Below are 19,979 nucleotides of genomic sequence, written 5' to 3'. Positions count from 1 at the left end.
CACTCATCTAGATCCTACTGGTCTTTCAGGCCTCAACCTGGAAAATCTCTTCCCCAGAGAGCATCCTATTGACTAGGACTGGCCACCTGATATTTGGTACCTATGATTTTTCTTTTCAGGCACTTATTATGGTTTGTAACTAATAATTTTTGTATGATAGTCATCATTATTTCATGGAAGCAGGAACCATGCCTGGTGTTGCTTCAGCAGCTACCGCAATGCTCAGTGCATAGTTTATGGTCAGTAAGTCCTGGTGGCTGAATGAATGATGCTGCATAATTGGTCCTGCGGCCTCTCTCTTAACAGCAATCTCTAAGTCATAACCTGAATTCTTTGGCTGCAACTGAAAATACTAAGAAAATATTTTGCTACAGCTAAACAAATATATCTTTTTAAATACATTTCTCAGTAATTGTCTCACAAGATAAAGCAGACAGAAATGTGATTCAGTGTTACCTTGGTCAGTCTGTTTTTGCTGGTTTCCTAGAGTCCTTTTTTCTCAAAACAAACTTTATTTATTATTGTCTTAAATATTATGCCCATCCCAAGAGGCATGGTATTACATGACATATCCAGACAGACACATCGTTTTTCAGTTGTTGATTGTGTTAGATAAATGGATGATTTCAGTTTTAGGAAGGCAGTGCTATATGAAGTACCCTAAAATGGCATGTCTTCTGTGCAACAAAAAAATATACTTTGGCCAATATCTTTTCTAGAGCAAACAGAAAAATTTAGTGGCACTTTTAATAGAAATATTATGCTTTGGAAGAGAGGTCAGACTTTTGGAGGAAAAAAATAAACAGGTTTTCCTATTTATTCTGTGACTTGAGACTTTCAGAGCCGCCTCTTACAATCTCTCATATGATATTTCATATGTTAAAGAATAATCTGGTTAGGATAGGTTCCTGCTCAAACTGACCACTAGGTTTCTTTTCCTGTTATTATGTTCACTTAGGTTCCTGTTTAGAGGGCTGCTTTAGTTAAATAAATGGAGTTAGTGTCCATTTAGATAAATTTAGTAGCAAATACAACTGTAGGAATTTGAATATTACACCCCTGTCCAATGTCAAACAGCAGAAACAGAAGGAACTAAAGAAATGGGTCATTGCAAGGAAATTTCTGAAAAACCAAGAGTTCTAAAGCATGGAATACTTCTCTATTTCACTGTCTAAACTTACTCTTCCTTGGGGCCCTATTTCCCATAAGGGAGTTCTCCACTATTACCTCCATCAATCTCATTAGGAACATTTACTTCACTATTATCTAATTTTTGCAGCTTATTCTACCCTGCAACTGTGGATCATTAATATCATGCTGTCAATTTTCTCTCCCATGAGTCTCTTTTATTTGACCTCTCCTAGCCAGTCTTCATACCATAGTTCAGATTCTCACCATCATTCTTCTTGGCTTGTTTGTCAGTTTGAACCATATGAAACTGTTATTTTTGTTGGGTCATAGTGATTAGATACGGGAAGTGATATGCAATATAACCTTATAATATAACCTTTAACGAGTGTTTCTGACTCGTCTTTCTTCTCTAATACATCCTTCATATTGTTACTGAGAAAACTTGGTAAATCCTAAATTAAGGTTTCCATTACCTATAGGATAAAGTCCTGAAGCACCCAAAACCCACCATTGAGCGGCTCCAACCTACACTTCCAGGTTCCTCTCCTGCCTCTCCCTTTCATGCAAACCTGGCTTCAACTCCCTAAACTACACACTCTTCCCAAGAAACGTCAATGCTCTTTCACACCTAATTACTGTGGAGTGAGCTATTCCCTCTTTCTAAGATGCCTCTCTCTAGTTGTCTACAGAATTAATTCTACTTATCCTCTAAAACCCAACCATTTATTTTCTTGGGCAAGTACTATTCCTTCTATCATATTTCCATAGCACTTGAATATTATTCAAGATGTACTTATTTCATCATATTATACTTATTAGTCTACATGTCAGTTTCTCACACAGTGGTTCCTAGTAGGAATCCAATAAATGTTTATCGAATAATACGAAATTCTAGGCAAATGATTGGCTCTTCCTCAACAGCTGAAAGCATGACAAGGACTAACCAAATCTTGTATTCATGAATACCTACTAGGTATAAGTCACTTTATTAGGTATGACAGTATGCTCATATTTTTAAAGTTTCCTTTGGCTCCAGAAAGTGTGGTCTCCATATGACTCACATAATACCTTGAGAATATACATAGTTACATTTTGCCTAACTATATGTCAGTCTTCTTCACTGGACTGGGAAAAGCACTTAGATACTCAATGGGCTTTTGTTGTCTGAATTAAAGAATAATAAACAGGGACCTGTCTTAGATTGGTACTCCCTGAGCCAAGGATTTGTATGCAAATGATTTATTAAGGATTTGCTCCCAGGGGAAACCAGTAAGGGAGCAGGTAAGTGGGGAAGTAGACAGAAAAGGAGAAGCAGCCAAGCAGTGTGAGGTCCAAAATCAGCCTGCTCCTTTGCACCTGGAAGGTAAATTGTACCTCAAAGTTTTTCCCATCTCTAGACAAGTGGTCTGGGCTTTTTCTATTTCCACTTCTGTCAGTCTTTGCTATTTTTGGGAGGGAGGGAAGAAAACTACTAGATGCTTCTGGCTCTGCTCATGGGCAAGCTGGTGACAGTTACAGGCATGAGCAGCTTGCAGCAAAGTACACAGAATCTGAGGATGGGTACAGAGAGCTAGTATGTGGCATCTGATGGGTTCTGGGCAGTGCTCCAACAGTGTGGAATATGCTACCAAGCAAATATCCAGCAAATAAGTTTAGCTGGTAATGAGGATGCTGTCCGTATCCATAAACTGGGGAACTCTGGGAAGAGAGTCCTGCTGAAAATAAATGCCATTTCCCCTACTGATACTTGGATTCCCTTTAGCTCGGGATAAACTTTTTTAATCCGTATTGATAGGCACTATTTAAAAAGGAAATTATCTTGGGTAGGAAAGGAAAAAAGGTAGATACAATTATTTAGAACCTACCATGTGTCAGGTGATACCAGGTTACTTTACACTTAATTCCATTCAACACATAACCCCTTTAAAACAATGACTTTCATTCACCCCAAAGTTGGGGCCTTTCCCTGTAGGGTAGGGTAGACAGGCACTAAGCAGGTCACTGAACAGGCCTATCTTAGCCATCTTAGATCTTGGCACCATGAAGATTTTCCTTTATGCTGACCAAGATCAGTCTGCCCAAATAAGTCCTCTTCCTCTTGTTTCAGTTAAGCTCATCGCTCCGCTGTGACTTTCCCAAATTACCAAACATACTCAATATCCAATCGGCTAGAAAAGCTGCTCCTCTCTCTGGATCAAGAGCCCAAAGATTTCTGGTAAACCTGCTATATTTTACTAAGCTGTATTCTTAGTAAAGCTCATATCACAGGACACTTTTAAATAATCCAGTTAACGTAGTGAAGAATATGTATGTATATGCATTGTTTTTATTGATTTTCCACTTGGACAGAATTATTTTCCTATGGCAATTGTGTTACAAAAAAAAAGAAAGAAAAATTGACGTGTTGACATGTGAGTAGTCACTCCAGAGGCACCTGGGCTCAGGCCAGTTGTTTGGTCTACTGCTATGGCTTGTGGGGCCCTCAGGCTGTTTGTGGTTTGGCTGAGGATGCCTGAGGCTTTGACGCCTGCATTCCCAGAACCACTTGTCACTGTCTGTTAAACAGTGTCTGAGAGGTTCCTTCAAGAATGACCCAGCCGGACTGCAGAGCTATAGCTACTCTCCTGCATGCCATTAGTAAGTCTCCTCCACTCACCCCACATCAGCGCAATTTCTTCCCATCAACTGCCTGATTCTGAGCAGCTGAGGAGTATGGTAGCCTATGCTGTTGTCTTCAGAATTTTGATGCTAAAATCACAACACATTATAAAGGATAGTCAGATCCCTGAGGAATGGAGAGAAAACTATCCTAGAATTTCTTCTCTCGCATCCACCTCTAATTACCTGTGCCCCTATTAGAGCTCATCGTGCTCCCACAGCTATTCCCTCCTTCTTCCATCTTTCTATTCTCTGGCTCCTTTCCATCCACTTTCAAACATTCATAGGCTTCCCTTATCTTAGAAAACAAAATACACAAAAGCACCTGTGCTTGACTGCTTGACTCTTCACTTCCTGAAAATGTTGTCCAATTTCTTGCTTTGCTTTACCAGCAGCTTCTCTGAGTGATGTATCTATTGCTCCTCTTTCTTCATCAACTCTCTCCTAAATAATAGTCCAAATTATAAAGTACTTTCCATTTGTCAGGCACTGTTCTAAACACTTTACAAATATTAATTCATTTATTTTTTGTAGTCAGTACTATTACCATATCCACTCAGCAGATGAGGAAACTGAGGCTCAGAGGTTAAATAACTTGCCCAGGATCACCCATTATTAAGTGGCAGAGCCCAGTTCAAATACAGGCAGTCTGGTTCCAAAAAACACATTCTAACCACCACTCTGTACTGCTTTGCTCCCTAACCCCTCCTGCAAACGAGATTTCATTCCCAAGCTAGTAAAACTAGTCTCTTGGAAACTTTTGGTGCTTACCATCATCTCTGATATTGTAATAACTGGACTAAATACATTTTTATTGTTCTAATATTTACAAATGGTCCCTTCTCTTTTTATGCAAGCATGATGAAACCTCATTAATCTGAAATCAACAAATCATTCTGAAAAGGGATGAACTAATTTTTATACTTTCCTGATATATAGAATGGGCTTAATTGATCCTTAACTTGTCAAATTAATAAGTAGAATGTACTCAGTTATATGGGCAGAATTTGACCTACTCAAAGGAGCAAAGTATAAAGATATTATTAGAATGTTGAAATGCAAATCCAGGCTTCTAATTGCAAATGAGTCTTAGCTGATCTCTACAACAAATAGTATGAACCTCTTGGTTCCTGCCCTGAAGGAATGTGTAATCTAGCAAGGGAAACAATTGAAAGAACAAGAAAATGATCAAAGGCATCATATAATTATGCTCCAGAATGTAGGATAGTGATGTTTGCCATCATCTAATCTGTTGGAATGTGCGAGGCATATCCTGAGAGCTGGCGACCTCTTCTTAGGCACCATGCCATCTGATGCCAAGAGGGTGGCAATCACTTACGGGAAACAGAACCACACATTTTAAAGCCAAAGGAGTCTTAGAGATCATGCAATTCAGCTCTCTCATTGACATTGAGGATATGAGGTATTTGTTTTTTGATAGTCATAAAGCTAGTCTGCAGCAACATCCTGCTTGGAATTCAACTTCCTTATTTCTGTTCCGTCACTAGGACCGATAATCAATCTATAAATTTGATCCACTCTGAACACCTCTCGAGCAAAACAGATATTCAGCAAATGCTTGTTTCATCAGAAAAGAACAGTGTGATAACTGATCAGGGTGAAAAATTAAAACATGTGACCTGACCAATTACACTGGTCAATGAGCAACCCAAGACCAGAGATATTTGACTGTTTTGGTTAATTAATTCAAACAGATCCTGCCACAATGCAGCTTAATTACTATTTGGTGTTCAAAAGAGTGTTTTATAAGTGAAAAAATTAAAGCTCAATGAAGTTAAATGACTTGCTCAAATCTAGATCTTAACCAGGACTAGAAACTAGATCTTTTGGCTCCTTATTCATTATGTAACTGGAAGACCATTGCTTTTTGATTAAAAAAAATTACATGCATAAGTTAAATATTCTGTGTAAGGAGTAAACATAGATATGTAACATGCAGCAAAAATTCTTAGGAAGTGCACACAGCCAGCATATTATTTACAGTCATTATTTACTTGCTGGTCTTTTTGGAGTGAGGTATCATTTCTCCTCTGGATTCTGCTATTTCACACTAACAAAAAAAAAAAAAAAAAAGAAGAAAGAAAGAGTTTTCCCTTCCTTACCCTCCAAAGCTTTCCTTCCTTCTTTGCTCTCTTCTCAGACTTCAAACTGCCTGGAGAAACCAAAAGGCCAGGCCCAGTGCCTCTCCTAATGAACGTTCTCATGGGTCTCCATGAGACTGAGCAGCTTGAACCATAATAAATGCTCTAATGTTTTATAGCCTTCTTCTTTATAGATAAATATATCTTTATCGTTGAGCATTTTTACAGCCTCACTGCGCAAAAAGTTTACACTGTAACAACGCACTGTAATCTCCAGTATAGTGCTTCTATTTAAATCTTGGTCTTTTAAAGGTATTTTTCCTTTTCCCCCTTCTAAAACATTGAAATTTATTCTGAAGAGAATAGACCTTAAATACAGTTGCAATGATTACCTCACAATAGTTACAAATTGTGGCAGCCTTAAGAATTCAGAGGAAGGGGAAATAAAAGTGATTCAGGGAGATTTGATGTTTCATTAGGAGGTATAGGGCTTGGAAAGAAGAACAGGAAGGGAGGAGGGAGATAGCTTGAAAAAAGATAGGTCTGAGTGAGCAAGAGTTAAAGAGAGTGAGCAAATACAGTGGCTACAATGGAGGCTTAGTTTTTGGACTAAGATTGGATAGAACTGGGAAGCAATGGTGAAGCAGAACTGCTACCCCCACTCAAATGTCTGCCTTGATGCAATTTGGGGGGATTACACACTGATGATTGGTAACTAAAAATCATTGCAAGAAAATGGGTCACATGTTCAAGTTCTTACCCAATCTCCCTCTTCTCCCCCAAATCTCCTTCTCTTAGGGGGCTCCCAGACTCCCCAGGAAGAAATAGTTGCTCTTTAGCCTCTGCCTCTCATGGAATATTGTCCACACCTCTATCCTAGCACCAATTACATTTCCTGGTACATCTGTTTTCATATCTGGTTCCCCATGAGGCCCTGAGCAGCCTGAATATGGGGTCTGTACCTTAATGGCTGTATCCTCTATACCTGGCACATTAACAGGTGTCAACCAGTGGAAGGAAAGGAGGGAGGGAGAGGGAGAAATGCTGAGCTATTTCAAAGAAATGTATAAAATGTGGTAAATTCATGATGCACTTTGGTCATGGGTTTTCTATGCCAAACAGAATACAATTCATTTTGCAAAAATGCCACCTTGTCAATGCCCAAAGATGCTGTTACATGTGAAATTCAATTAACTGACCAAAACCCCCATGTAGAAAAGCTTTGAATAGCAACAGAAAAATGGTATGGGCTGGGAGAAGGCTTTTATGTGATTAAACACTCACTTCCTCTTAGGAAAACTACTTCAGACCGCAGCACCCACAGGTAGAGTAGGTGGTGACCCACAGCATGGTATTTTAGAGACACGAAGAGACAACTAGAGGAAGAGAAATCACTCAGAGGACTAAGAAGGTTGCGGCACAGTGGATAGATAATAAAGGGATGAACTAAGAAAAACGAGGAGGAGATAAGAAAGGATTTCCTAGACCCATTTAAAACTAAAAATTACTTGGATTTGTTGATTAGTTGCAATAGGGATTGTGAAATAAATATTCAAGTGAAACAAGTCTATATTTATGTATTTCCCCAACAATTTCTCATGGTTCCTTACTAATGATATCTGCAATTCCTTTAGCAGACTCTCAATGCTTTGATTCACAATGAGTGGCTATCTGAATCAACTGAGGAGAATTTTCAAAATATAAGTGCTAAAACTCCCACTTGGTAGAACCAGGTATAGGATTGCCACACAAAATACAAGATGCCTAGTTAAATTCAAACTTCAGATATACATTTGGGACATAAGCTAAAAAAAAAATTGTCTCATAAAGATGCTATAATTGTAAGTATAGGTAACCTGAGGTGAAAGACCTATCTCAGGAAAACCCTAAAAGAAATTGCTCATTTCTCATGTTCTTCAGTTGAATCTCTGCTGTAACCCATCCTTCATAAAATCCCACTTCAGCCATATGGCAGAGAATGGCAAACTCTAGAACAGATGACTTGGTTAGAATCCTGTTTCCACTAATTATCATCTGTGTGACCTTGAGCAAGTTACTCGAACTTGTTGTGTCTCCGTTTCCTGCTCCGTAAGTTGGGAATAATGGTGTACCTACTTCATAAGATAGCAGCATTAAAAGAGTTAATAGCACAAAATACCTAAAACAAACCTGACAGAGTGACACAGCAAGCTTTCAGGAGTATTAGCTTTATTATTACAGCTATACTGAATATGCTATTCATGGTGTCAGCCCCACCTACAGACCCTTCTAGAGGAAATTTCTCTACCTACAACACCTGCGGAAGGTGCAGCCATAGGCCACCATGTTTTGTACCAAGATTTTATCCATCTTGGTACAGGCATAGCCAATTGGACAAGATATGTAAACCCAAGCCATAGATATGTAAACCCAAGCCATAGGCTAGCCTATGACTGGTGACTTTGTCAGGCAAGGAACAATGAGATGGCAAGGGAGAGATTGCCACTCTCACGAATCTGTACTTGAAACTGTCATGAGGAAGTTAGCAGCAAAAACCAAGCCTTGAGGAAAGAGATACCAGAGATACCATAAGTAAGCCAAAATTATGAAGTAAAAATAAATTATGCAGACTGTCAAGGGAAAGAATAGTTGGTAACAGAAACAGAATTAAACAGGTAGAGAATAGGTAAATCTAATAATGGCAGAGAACTATTTTGAAGTTCCCTGTAATCCAGCTGTTGAGACTCGGGATCTGAACTAGCCTCCAACTCCAACCTACAACTCCAGACCCACCATGGTTCCTGACCTCTTGAATTGCCATAATATTGTATCTCCCTTAGCATTCCTTGTGTGTCATTCAAATAAACCTCTCTTTGCTTAAGCTAAACTAAGTGGTTCTCTATTCCTTCTATATCAAAGAACCTATATAGCTAAACAATGGCCCTGCAGGCACTTTTGATGGTGAGTTGGGGAATCTGATTCTTACCTAAGTGATCCCCAATATTCATCAATCAACTCACTGCCTCCAGTGTATCCTAAACTGCTCATGCAGTTTCCTCATCCCATTTCTTTTGGCTATATACAGCTTAATTTTCTGTCAAACCCCACTTCCTCCATGAATACCTGGATACCATATCACACTGAGGTAGATCCAAGTTTTGCAGGATATGAGGCATGTACACTTTACTTTTAATAAAATGGATATACAACTTTGAATGGAAAACTAGGTACAAGGACCAGGAAAAGGCCTATGCAAGTGAGAGACTCTGAGCTTGTTGTAAATCTGCCCCTGATACCAGCTTAAGAGGAACTTCTTCTTCTATGAAGCTATTCTACAGGTATGTTTTACAACAATGTATATAAGCACATAGAACTTCTAGATAAATTCTCACAGTCTTACACCTGCTGCCTCCCACTGGGAACATTGTTTTTGTCTAGACGCCATCTTCCTCTCTCCCATGGCCTTGGGCAGAAACTTCTGATATCTGACAGATATACATTTAGATAGGAAACATTGGTACATACCACTGCTCTGGCTCATTTAGCATCTAGCATCTGCCAATTGATGTTGTTAGCTAAACCATTCTCCACAAAGCTGTTTTTAAGAAAGCATATGTACATATGCAAACATGCTGGCATATATGCTTCATATAATCATTATTTTTCTATGATCCTTAGAATAAATTCCAAAACCCTTTTCCTAGCACACAAAGTTCCTGTCTTCCTCTTTGACTTCACTTCTCTCTCTCCCTCTCTCTAAGCTTCAGCAGAACCTACCTTGTTGTTGCTCTTTGAATGCCATGCCTCTTTAAACCTCAGGGATTCCGCACATGCTGTTCCCTATGCCTGAAATGCTCCTCCCCATCTTCCCACCCCCACCTGCCGGTTACTTCTTCACTCATCCTACTAGCATTGGTCCCCAAAAGATGAGGTACCACTTTTACATGCTCCCACATCATTCCTGGCCTCCCCTTAAGTGTGAACAGGACACAGCAGGGATGTTTTAATGAGGCCATTTCTGCAATACAGAGGTGGCAGTGGAATTCATCTTTGGGGGAATTTGGTACATTTTGTTTGGAAAATACTTTAATGGACATTTGGGTTTTATAGAGGTGAAGCCCAGGATCAAGGAAAGGTATAGTTAAGACAAAGGCACAGAGCTGCTCTGTAGAATACTATAATAAGTTCCTTTAATTGTGGAAAGGGTAGTGTTTCTGGAGAGAAAATGGTTAACTGATATTTCAGCTTCCCTTGGGGGAGGGGTTGGCTGGGGTCTAAAGCAGGCCCAGGATTTTGAGTGTTGGGACTCAGAAAGGGAGGGTATACTGATCTTAAATGACTAACTCAAAAAATACGGCAGCAGAGCTGAGAATGGTGGTGTCCATTTGTGGACTTCTATGAAGGGGAACTGTCAATGAACATTAGGAGCAGCTATCTCTGGTTTTAAATTCCACTCTTTTTTTTTAACTTCTCCCCATGCACTCCTGCCTCAGGCAAAGTACTTAGTGAAGATTATTATAAAGAGCAGCTTTCTGTGGACAGAGCCTTGTAAAAAGAAGGGAGGAGCTTGCAGTCAGGCTGGAGATGAAGCACTGTTAGCAGAGGACAAGTATCCAGAGAAAAGGCCAGAGAGAAGGGAACCCGGGAGCCTGGGCTCAAAGTGCAGCCTACCAAGTGACAGCCAAAGCATGAAGGACTTCCTGAAATCATCAGAGGATTCAGGGGGGTGGCAAATCCTGAAGTCACACAAAATGTGCTTGCATTCTTTTATTTGATGTTAAAGGAAACGAACTCCATATGGATATCTGGATACAGCTGGAGTCACCTACTTAATATCTATACACCAGATTATAAGCTCCATGGAGCTATCTATCTTGTTTCTGCTCTATGCTCACATATCACAGTGCCTGGCACAGAGTTTGAATGACCTCATAAATATTCATTGAATAATCCTCTCAGCAAGACCCTAAACTCCTTGAAATCAGAGGCTGTGTTGTAAATATTCTGCAACTCCAAAGAGCCCAGCACAATGCCTGACACACCATGGCATTAGTTATTACGTGTTGGCTGATGTATGTAGAAGGAGATTTTGTTCTTCCTTGAAACTTGGTAATAATCATGCAAAGCTGGTCAGACTCACATCCGGCATTATCTTCGTTTTGTGCTCCCGAGCTTAATAAAGATAAACCACGCAAAAGGAAGAACAATGACTTAGTATCAACAAAACAGTACTCTAGAGGTATAACCCTTCCCTGCATCATCCTCGTCACTCTCAGATTCATTCAATTTGGTTGCTTTTTTCCACAACCAGAGGGGATTTCCTGGATCTCAGAACTAGAAGGATGCATCCATATCCCTCAAAGCAGAAATTCACCTGCGGATGGTTTCTGACAAATCCTGGGCCTCAGAGATCTATTTTCATGGAAAATATAAGCTGGCCACAGTCCTGTTAGAGTACATAATTGTTGGGATGAGTTCGGAACACTGCTGTTTCAGTACCATATGGCTTAGCTATTGCAGCAGTCTGTTATGTTGCCAATTGATTTAAATAACAACATTTAAATTGGTTAATATAACACAATTATTTTAACTATTCAAAATTACTCTACTAATCAAAGAATAAGGGTAAGCCTCGGACCTCACATCCCAGTTATCAGTTTAAGGGGGAATCAAATTAAGGCCCTGCAGCCGTGGGGGAGCCATCAAGGTCTTTGGGGCGGCGGCGGCAGGGCCGAGGTTTTGGATTCAGGGGCCCCAGCCAGCCGGCGGCCTCGAAGGGAGCCGCCGCTGCTGCCGCCGCCTCGGGCCGTGGGGTCCCCGGGTAGGCTCAGGGGCAGCCCGCCGCGGCCCGCAGGGCGAGGCAGAAACCCGCAGCTCTGGCTCTGCCTGCTCGGGAGCAGAACCAGCCCTTGGTGCGAGCTGTCCCGGCCGGGTGCACCAGCAACCTGTGCACCGTGGCGGGCTGCGGCAAGATCCTGCCCAACAGTGCAGCCCTCGATATGCACCTAGTGAAGAGCCACCGCCTGCAGATTGGCGTAGTAAATCCAACAATAAGGAACGGTTAGAAAACGACCGAAATTCTACTGTTGTCCAATTGAAGGATGCCCTACAGGTCCTGAGAGACCATTTTCTCAATTGTCTCTTGTAAAAGAACACTTTTTGAAAATGCTTGCTGAAAAGAAGCATAAATGTATTAAGTGTAGCGATTTATATGGTACTGAGTGGGACTTGAAAAGACCCGCAGAGGATTGTGGCAAAACCTTCCAGCGCACCTGTGGCTGTCCTTAGTCCAGCAGAACTGCCTTGGGGTCACACACCAACAACTGGCTGTGAGGTCCCTGCTGAGCACAGGGATCCACCTAGTAAGGAAAGGAAAGTGGAGAACTCCATGGATAACCAGAAGTTGTCAAGAAAGACCATTGAAACATTGCTCAGTAAACCAACCTCTAGACCAGACGCTCAAGCACTCAAAAACTAGAAACCTCAGAAATAAAGCTAGTAGCTTCCTTTGAAGATTCTTGCAGCTCTAATGCCAGAAAATAGACTCTCACAACACCTCCAAGATATCCTCAGAAGTTGCTTTTATCAAAGCCCGAAGCGACTTTAGTTAAACTGCCTGTTTTGCAGTTTTCTCCTATGCCTGTCTTTGTGCCTGCTACAGTGGACTGCTCCACCCAGCCTCTAGTAGTAGGTGTGGTTCATCAGGGCTCTGCCACAGGGGCTGTTCACTTACTTCCCTTGTCTATAGGAACCCGGATCCTCGACTTAGATACAGAGGCTTGCTCTCTTAAGGAAAGCCCACCACTCTCAAACATTGTGAATTCCATTGCTGTTGAGCCAATTAGTACAGGTGTTCAAGTGAACTTGGGTGAAAGTCCACTTATTACTTTACAACAACTAGGGAGCACGTGTCAGAAGAACATCATTTCTTCCATCAATATGCAGACAGATACGGCTATGCCTCACAGTGCTTTCTGCTTTCTGCACAGTGGGCTTCCCCAGATCCCCCCGTATCATCTTGTTCTCAAACTGATTTGACTTTTGGTTCTCAAGTTTTACTTTCCATTAGCATTCATATTTAAACACATTGTAACCCAGTTCTAAAGTAACTTCATCTATAGCTGCTCAGATTGATGCTTTTTTTGATGCTTGTTTCCAGTCAGGTGGGCTCTCCAGAGTAACTCAAACCGGTAGAGTGCAAAGTTCCACAGATGACTGGGTTCACATGGACCAACCACTAATGTGTGGAGACATTTTTGAGAATGTCCATTCATCATATAGGGTTTCTACAGACAATATTATAAGCAGCAGTTTAGTAGCAGAGGCTGTAACTCACGCTTTGTTACCTCAGAACAACCCTAAAACTTTAAATCAAGATATTGAGAAATCTGAACAAATTTTAAACTTCAATGAACAGAATAGTATGCTTCCTACACAAAATAAGACAGATCATCAGACCCAAGCCATAGATTTATTAAGTGATTTATACAACATCTTGTCAAGTAACCTGCTGGGTCAGACATTGCATAATCATCAGTCTTCTGTCTGACATAAATACTGGACCTGACACTCAGCTTCCATCTGGCCCAACCCAGAATCCTGAAATAGATTTTGATATTGAAGAGTTCTTTTCAGTCTCAAATATCTAAACTCAAATGGAAGAGAGTGAAGTTAGCAAAAATGAACACTGAACCAGTCTTGGAATCCCTGGCCATAGAGACCCAAACTGACTTTTTACTTGCAAACGACTCTTATCAGTCCTACAGTCGTAGGGGAAATGCTGACATCTTAGACATAGACAGTAGCCCTCATCTGCCTCTGAGCAAGCACTCCAGCTTTTCCATGAGCACTAATTTATCTGATACAGAAGCCCAAACAGAAGGGATTCCCACTAAAAACCTACCTGCTCTAGAAAGCAAAGTTCAGTTGAACAGTACAGAAAGACAGACCATGAATTCTGCTTTTGAAACCCCTGGGGAGTTGTTTTTTTGTTTTGTTTTGTTTTGTTTTGTTTTTTTTACCAGCAATGAAAGTCAAGCAGCCATGGATGACTTCTTTCTAGCCAATTTGGCCTGGAACATGATGGAGTCTTAGTTCAGTTCTGCAGAAGTCAGACATGTGCAGAACTACACACAGTTTCCAACTTCTAAAAGAGAAGTCCACATGTGGGATGACATTTATAGTTTTCTTCTGGATTTAGAAAATGGAGAATGGGGACAACAGTATTAACTATTGAATGTAGTTTATGCAGTTGCTTAGATTGTTTGTAGTTCTTTGAGTTTTGTACTTGTAAACATGAAATTCCTGTAAAAATGTGAATATATTATTAAAAATTTAAATTAAATGGTAAATTCTCTCAAAGAAAGGTAAGAATAAAGTAGTGTGGTTCAGAAAAATAAGGAAGTTATTTTGGTGGAGCAGCAACAAATCTATTTTTTTTTTTTAACCTCCTAATGTATTTTCATGGATTGGTAATGGTTTTGCCTCCTGTCCTGTCCTCTCCTCTCACCCCATGACAAACCTTCCATCATGAGAGCCTCAGGAAAGTGGGAAAGCAAATGGCAAGTTGAGAAGGAGGAGGGAATAATGGGGGAGACCTTACAGACAAAAAACCTTCAAGTGCTAGAAGGAGGGGATAATACAGAAAGAGAAGCAGAAAATGATGTATGTCCTTACCTCTCCACTACAACTGCCTTATCCTCAAACCCTGAGAAGTAGAAAAGGGACAAAAGAGTAGAAACCCTCAAAGAGAAAGAAGGATGGTCACAGGTGTTGAGGACACACCCTCACAGGGTGTCCCAGCACTCATGAGTGGACACTGCCAGAGAAGGGGAATGGCAGAGGGCCAAGAACCATTTCCCTGAGTTCCCCTCAGTCTCCACTTGGTGGAGAAAGTCCCATGGACTCTCCCTAGGGGCTGCTGAAGACAGTGGAAAGCTGAACACCAGAGGAGCTGCCATGGAGGTTGCTGTGGGGAGGGATGGATGACCCCCTGGTAGAGGCAGCAGTTCCTATGGGGTAAAGAGCCCAAGACAGTGTCTGGATGACAAGAGGGCCACATCAGCAAAGCAGGACCAGGGGGCTCATCACATGCTGAGGAAAAGCTCACAGGTTTCTCTAGCCCTGAAATCAATGGCAGATGCCAGCAGCTATCCAGCAAAAGATAAGAGTTAACTCTAGGGTAGCCAGAGAAGATCCATAGGGTAAAACTAGAATCTACATGTGGACAAGCTGTGTCCCCTCACTTATCCCCATCATCATGAGAACATAGAAGCTTTCTCCTTCACAGAGATGCTTTCTTGGCTAGGGGAAGGGGTAACACAAAGAAACCATGAAACAAGGAATGTTTGTCCCCAAGAAACTGAGTTAACCAAAACTAAGAAAAAAAGAGATGGCCATCATACCTTTAACTGCAAGTTTAAGAACCCATCCCCTACTTTTGTTTGCTGAAATTTAAAAAAAAAAAAAAAAAAAAAAATTAACTTAAAAATCAAAAAACAACCCATCTCCAACTTTGTCCCTTCCCAGCTCCTGACCTGGCCAGCAAATAGGGATTTGCTCTGTTCTATACAGAATACTTTAGAAGGTACATTTTTTCAATACCTAACTTGTAGACTGGCCATTAGTTAAAGCCGCAACTCTAAGAGCCAAACAGATGCTAATGGTGCTAAATAAGTATGGCAACCCTTTTTTATAAATCTGTGACTATGAGACTTTTGTTTTCCAATTTGCTGCATTAAAAAAAAGTTAACAATGAAGGAACTTGAAATATTGTTCAAGATAACTCATAGAAGAAAGCCATACTAATTCCAAACAATTAAGGAGGATACATGTAAAGATAAATGATGTCTAATAGTAGGTGTAAGTTATGTTCTGTTGGATAGCACGTAATTGGAGAGACTCAATCAAGGGTCTTATTATAATTTGGTCTCCAGTTTTTAAAAAGGAAGTCACATAAACCATAGCTCAGATTTAAAAAAAAGAAAATCAAATGCCTTCTTATAGTGTATTACCTAATTGACAGTTGAGAATGATTACATATGACTAAGGACTCTCATAAGTTTGGTAATTGCTCTGAGTGAGTAATGAATTTTGCAATAAATCAATCCTTATTCTCCAGGTCAATGCTGATTTGACTGCTTTCTATGTGCTTCTGCATTCTGGATGATTTCCTAGTCCCTGAAGCTGCAGGTGTGGTCACTGTCTGGGGCAAACACAGAGCTAGGAAGTAACCTGGCTCCCGGTGTCCCTGCTATGTCTTGCAATAATGAACACCATCCAATATAATCAAAGTATATCAGAGCCAGTATAACACTGTCAGGGGACTAACGATTGAATACTAGCAGAAGCTACCAAGGGTCTTTTGTATATCAGGCAAATAAATTCAACTGAGTAGTGAAGGTAGATTGAATTTAGCACTCATTGATTTCCTATCTTATGTGTAAGACTCAGTGCTAGGTGTTAAGAGAAAATTTTCACTCATCATCAATAAAAATATTACAAACTGTATATAGTTGAATAGTGTTCACTATGTAGTATAAATTGAATGTATTTAATGGTTTTGATAAGTTTAAATTCCCAAAGGATCCCCATTTCTCTAAATGAATAAAGCATCCAAAGAAAAATTACTAAAGACCTATTAGTCACAACTTGGCCATTTGGAACATCTTGATTTTATATTAAAGTAGTTAAAAAGTTGTTTTACTAACTTTAAATGCAAAATATGGTAGCAAATTGTTTACTATTCAGCTTCTTCTTGTCCTCAGTAATATAAATTACTATGATCCTTAAGAAGAATCTTGGTTGATTCTCTGATATAAAATAACTCATGCACAGGAAAGACATTTTTAAAAGTCATGCAATCCAGGTACCTAAAATAAGGAAATATTCTTTGACTGACTATGGCAGAGATTTCCAGCTGACTCCTAGTATGTACTCACCCCTACTTTGTAACAAGTCTGATTATTATCTGGGAACCAATTAAAACCTGCGTTTCCAGCCTCTCTTTCAGTTATGTGTGAACAATGATATGCAAGCAGAAGTGATATATGAGACTTCTGGGAAGTCTCCTTAAAGAGATGGCGCACACCCTTCTCTCCTCCTTTGCGGGACACTGATTACGTGCCTTAATTTGGCGGGCCTGGGCTGGGGGACCGGATCCACCCCTGGGGAGGGTAGTGGGTACGGGTGAGTGCGCCCTCTACAGCCCCCCGGGCCTGGGAAAGTGAGGCCGGAGGCAGGCCCCATTTCCTCACCCAAAATATACCAAATGTTAGGAGAGGCTTGCCGGAGGGAACCGCCTTTTCCCCACCCCCTTATCTTGCCCGGACACTCCCCGTTGCCAGCGCAACTCCCATCACCACCGGTGCGCATACATTGTTGCCGGACACCATTACGGGAGCAACTCTCGCCCCTTTTCAATCAACCTCCGCGCCCTCTCAGAACCAATCCAAGCCTTTAACCCCTACAGCTACCCCGCCCTCTAAACCGCCCGATATAAACTTGTACTCTCCCCTAATAAAGCTCTCTCTCTCTCTCTCTTGGTTTTCATCATCCTAAAAGAAACGTGTCCCGCCTGTTCCTTTCTCGCCGCCCTCCATACTTGCACGCCTCCCGCCGGGGACCTGGCCAAGTCCCCCGCCTCGCCCTCGCCTCCGGGAAAGAGCCCCCGCCGCCGGTACCCTCGGAGCAATCCTGGGAGCCTAGGATTTAGCAACCGGCCGCCACCCTCCCCCAGACGAATCAACTGCGACCGCACTCCTTCATCCTTCCTGCAGTCCAGAAGTCAGACTAATAATGGCTGGAGCTCTAGCAGCTATCTTGGACCATGAGGCAGTATAATAAGTATGACAGATACAAGTATCTTCAGTTCTTGATAATCAGGAAGTGGCCAGATCAGCCCTGGACTGTCTATATCTAGAATTTATCTGCCTGCATTCAGAGTCATGCTATGTCCTTTTAGCCATTGTTATCTTGGATTTTTCTGCAGCTGACCAAAACCTAATATACTGATGAAGCCATCGCATCAGCCAGAATAAATTCTGGACAGTTGTCAAGAGAAAACAAAAAGTAATTCAAAGTGGAGTCATGCTAATAACAGGAAACTAATAATATTTTCATCATGTCTGGATTGAAATGAAGTCAATTACCTAAAATTGCAATCACTGAGGCTTCTGGAATTGACATAAGGAGATTCTTTCTTGAGTTCTAAAATGTCTCATGTCCAAAAGTTCAATGAGGAATACAAATTGTTTGCATGTAATATTCCCAAAGTTTTTTTTTAATGATATTTCTGCATTTTTATAGAAGAGAAGTGGCATAGCATCACACTACCATGTAATACAAATCTGGACCTGCCCACATTGGGTTTATATCACAGATGGTGATATCAGAAATTGCTCACAATTTGAAATAAAAAAAGTGAGGCTTGATGCCTAACTCACTATAATCCTTGGCAAGGTTGCTTAAATTTTTTCTAATTCTCAGTTTTCTTTTCCATACTATGGGGATAATAATAACATCAGCCCCATTTCCCTCATAGGGAATTTGGGACAATCAAATTAATGAAATAGATGTATGTCAAAGTACTATCATTGTTCTTAAAGTAATTTTGATGTTCATTTATGCTTACATGGTTTTTAAGAAGTTGCAGCTTTCTGGGATAAATACCTTTAAAAACTGACCTTTTGGTCTGCAGTAACTTCCTTTCTCTGCCTTCTCACGTCCATTATTCTCTTGAAGAATTTGGCTTTTATGATGTCTGTGCTTTTGTAAGCTACATATATGCAAATATTTAAAAGGCTATTTTGGGTATGGATATTTAGCTAACTTACAACCACTTCTTTTGAAGCCTGACCATAAACATCACTTGGACAGATACTGAAAAAAAAAAAAAAAAAAAAAAAATATATATATATATATATATATATATATATATATATATATATATATGCAGTTAGAATATGTCACTTACTGATTGAAATCTAAATGCTATGTGCAGCAAATGTCCTTTTTCCTTTAATCCAGAATCAAACATCCAGACATTTCACATAAGCAGAATTTTTTTCATGGGATTGGAAAATCATCAGAGGTCCTGAAAGTGACTATCAACCTGCCAAATACTGAAGTAACTTCTGAATCATCAAGGAAATATTACCAGTAAATGGAACCAAAGTATTTAATAAACTGAAGTATACAACTCCACAATTGTTTATAACAAGGAGGTTAATAGCAATAAAAACACTAGATCATTTGAGAACTGTCTAGCTTGTACAGAATGAAAAATGTTTTAATCCCATTTCACTCGCAGATAATGAAGGTGAGATTGAACTTCTTGCTCAAAAGAAGACAGGTTATTTGAGCTTCATTTTCAAGAACTGCCTTCTGAATTATGATTCACTTCATCATCTCCCTTCCGACTTGGAGCTGGGTGACATAGAACTGCCATTTCACTAACAGTGAAAGTCACCTCATCTCCAACTCTACCTCCCTTTGTGTGTCTCTGTGCTTCTGTGTTTCTCTCTGTCTCCATCTCCATCTCTCCCCCATCTCATAAACACACAGATACACACACACACATACACACACACACAGTGAGAACTGCCTTTAATGTGATCTAGAAAAATGAGATGCTTTACATGAACCTGAACTCAGGACATTGGTTTGGCCCCCCACTTCAAAGCTGACTGTACAAAGACAAATAGGAGGGAAGAGGAGATGACGCTCTTAAAATAGACCCATAGATAGACCCATAAATATTATACATTCATCCTAGGAATCCCTACAACCCACCCACCCACACCATCTTTGCTGGTTTGAATCTATTATGTACCCCACAAAAGCCATGTTCTTTAAATCCAAACTTGTGGGGGCAGACTTATTGTGGGTGGGACCTTTTGATTAGATTGTTTCCATGGAGATATGATCCCACCCATTCAAGGTGGGTCTTAATCATCTTTACTGGCATCCTCTATCAGAGGAAACAAGGCCGAGATATTTTGGAGAGAGAGCTCAGAGACACTTAGAGAACACAACCTTCTCTCCTCATTTTGGAGGAGACAGCCATTGAAACCAGAACCCGGAGAGAAGCTAAGAGATGAAATCCAGAGT

General features: G+C 40.5%; 1 protein-coding gene and 1 pseudogene across 2 annotated transcripts in view; one reads left to right on the top strand and one right to left on the bottom strand.

The window, feature by feature from the left end:
* PTGER3 (prostaglandin E receptor 3) overlaps window positions 1-19,979 on the bottom strand; it is a 111,196-nt gene that overhangs the window by 9,874 nt on the left and 81,343 nt on the right. The gene's annotated exons all lie outside the window — the stretch shown is intronic.
* LOC119528170 lies at window positions 2,607-14,020 on the top strand (annotated as a pseudogene).

Source organism: Choloepus didactylus, chromosome 2 (genome assembly GCF_015220235.1).
Source record: "Choloepus didactylus isolate mChoDid1 chromosome 2, mChoDid1.pri, whole genome shotgun sequence".
Lineage (NCBI taxonomy): Eukaryota > Metazoa > Chordata > Mammalia > Pilosa > Megalonychidae > Choloepus > Choloepus didactylus.
The sequence above is the reverse complement of the archived record's forward strand: the minus strand, read 5'-3'. Positions and strand labels throughout refer to the sequence as shown.